The sequence below is a fragment of the Aulostomus chinensis genome, chromosome 18 (assembly GCF_037954235.1).
Source record: "Aulostomus chinensis isolate RoL2024-O1b breed Wild chromosome 18, RoL_Achi_v1.0, whole genome shotgun sequence".
Taxonomy (NCBI): domain Eukaryota; kingdom Metazoa; phylum Chordata; class Actinopteri; order Syngnathiformes; family Aulostomidae; genus Aulostomus; species Aulostomus chinensis.
In genome coordinates, this window is record NC_141337.1 from 23,644,001 (window position 1) to 23,646,717 (window position 2,717).

Consider the following 2,717-nt stretch of genomic DNA (forward strand, 5'->3'; position numbering starts at 1 on the left):
ACAGAACTTATTTATATTGATGTTTGTTGTAGTGATCAAACAACTGAAAGAATGACAGGATGATGGACAGAAACCTGAAGTCAAAGTCAGCAATGAGTCAGAGATTGTCAGGGAGGTTTTGACATCACACAACCCATGGCTACGCCCCTCAAACCAGCACTGCATAGATAAAGGGCACATGGTAGTTATGATATCACATTATGATATGACATTAAGATAGATTTAATGTTTTGTGACACTACACTGCTCATAGCCTTGCCACCCGAGCGGACACTACACCAGTCAATAAAAAAGACTATTTGCTGGGGATTGTCATCAGTTAAACCAACAAAGAGCCCAAGCTACATTCTGACCATTGTCTAAAAACAGACTTGGACTCTCTCTCCTGCCCTTCTAGTGTAGTCATGTCGGATTTTCTCACTGCTAAGAAAACACAAGGCAGAGCAAGAACAAATATGTGCTGCTATGGGCTGGGTTAATGGGCTGGAAATTTCAAACAAGCTAATTGGAAGCAAGATTCACGTTAGGCTGTAAAATGTCCCTTGTGTGAGTTTTGAAGTTTTTTCAAAGGAGAATTTTACCATTTGGATGATTGATATGGGGTTGATTAATCCAAGTTCAAGCCCTGGCTCAGGCACAGGGTCCTTCTGTGTGAGTCTCCATGTTCTCCCTGTTCCTGCTGGGTTCTCTCTGGTACTCCAGCTTCCTCCACAGTCCAAAGACATCAAGAGGGACCAGGTTAATCCAGACTCTAAACTGACCGTAGGCGTGGCTGGGAGAGCCAATGGTTGTCTGTCTCTATGTGTTGGCCCTGCCATGGACTGGTGACCTGTCCAGGGTGAACCCCACCTCTCACCTGAAGGCTGCTGGGATAGGCTCCAGCCCCCACGACCCTTAACAGGATAAGAGGTAGAAAATGGATGGATGGATGAATGGATGGATGACTTGGAGACACAGCTGTATTGATGACAGTGGTCCTGTGTCGTGAGGTTCTGGTCATATTAGACCAGAGCCACTTGCTGGGGGAGGGGGGGGGGGGGGGGGGCAAGTGTTCTGAAGCTCTTGAATGGACTGTGGAGTCCTGGAGGTCCTGAGGGGACTAAACTAAACTAAATTCCCCTCTACACACACATAAATTCCCCTTGACACCACCGCTGTAACATGATGCCGCCAACCAATCAGAGCTGATTCCGGATTCAGCACGTTGGGTGTTAGGAGTGATGGTCGATAGAGTTTGGTTGGTAATTTGAATGTTTTCACAAGTAGAATTTCCTTTATTGATCCCTCAGATGTTACCACAACATGTATTTACACGTGCCAGAGGAAAAAGAAAGAAACAGAATGAAATATTACACTGATTGTCCATTTTTAATTGTTTTTACATTTGGTATTTCCTGTTTCTCTTCATCACTTCGTAAATCTGAAAATACCTTCGGGTAGAACAGTCTTGAAGAACGCAACTATACTCGCCTTTGGCAGATCCAGATATGTACAAGTGGGAATATGTGTTTTAAAGTTTTGAATTTCAGTGAAAAAATGTTTAGTTTAAGAGATTTTTACTTCCAAAAAGAGGTTTTTCAGCTTTTTGGTGATTTACTTTTTGTATTTTGATTATCTATCATAAATAAAAGGGTTTTTGGATCAAGAAAATGAGTTAAACTGCCCTGAAAATGAGGGAAGCTGAACTTGACAATTTAGAAAAATCATTTCAATCAATGTCCATTTGATGCTCAACCAGAGTAGATCGTCTGATAAGATCTGAAAATGGCTGGATGTTATATTAGATTGAATCAGGCATCACATATCAGCGTGAAGACAATCTGATAAGTGATATCAATTGTTAAACTATCTATTACTAAACTAATAAGGACATTAATACTCAGCGTTTATCAATTAGCATTATTAGAGACTAATTCTTCCTCAGTCTCATTACTCCACATCCCCTGGGTCTATAAAAGCAGAGAGAGAGTGAACGTGCAGACTCGACAGATGAAACACGAAACCAGTTCAGCATCAGGGCCAAGAAATCTGATAATGTAAATGTCATTATCCTGACTGTGATATGCTGTGGAAATAAACAAGGGAATAAGAATGACTCAAAAAAATCTGGCTTTTATTTTCCTGTGTGTGTGTGTGTGTGTGCACGCGTGTGCATAATATAGTGGTGTTTAGATAAGTAAGATGACCATAGTTCCTTTCAAATAAAACCTGCAATAATTCCATGAACTGAGATGGCAACTATCAGTGGTGTATCTGTGCGTGCGTGCGTGACTTCTCAGGATGCCAGTGACTTTTACAATAATCCAGCAATCCCGCAATATCTCAAAAAACCTACACTGAATAGGATCAAATTAAAAACTGCAACACAAAGAAAACATACAGAGGCACATACTGAAAGACAGCAAAGCCTACAATATATATTGAGTTTAACGTTGCGCCTGATGGACCTGCCCATTAAACCAAAATTACCTTTTAATTAGATGACTGCTTCATAATCCTACTTGTGACTGTTGGGCAGGGGTAAATTAATCAAGTTAAAGATGGCTTGATAATGATTACACCCGTGTTTTCCGGTAAAATAATAGTCTTAATATTTTTCAATGATACATAACAGCAACATAAACCTCATAGGCTTCTAATCTAATGAAACTCTGAAATGTGAGCAGCGTGCCTGACATAATTCTGAGCAAATTTATCTTAAGAATAACCAAACAGCC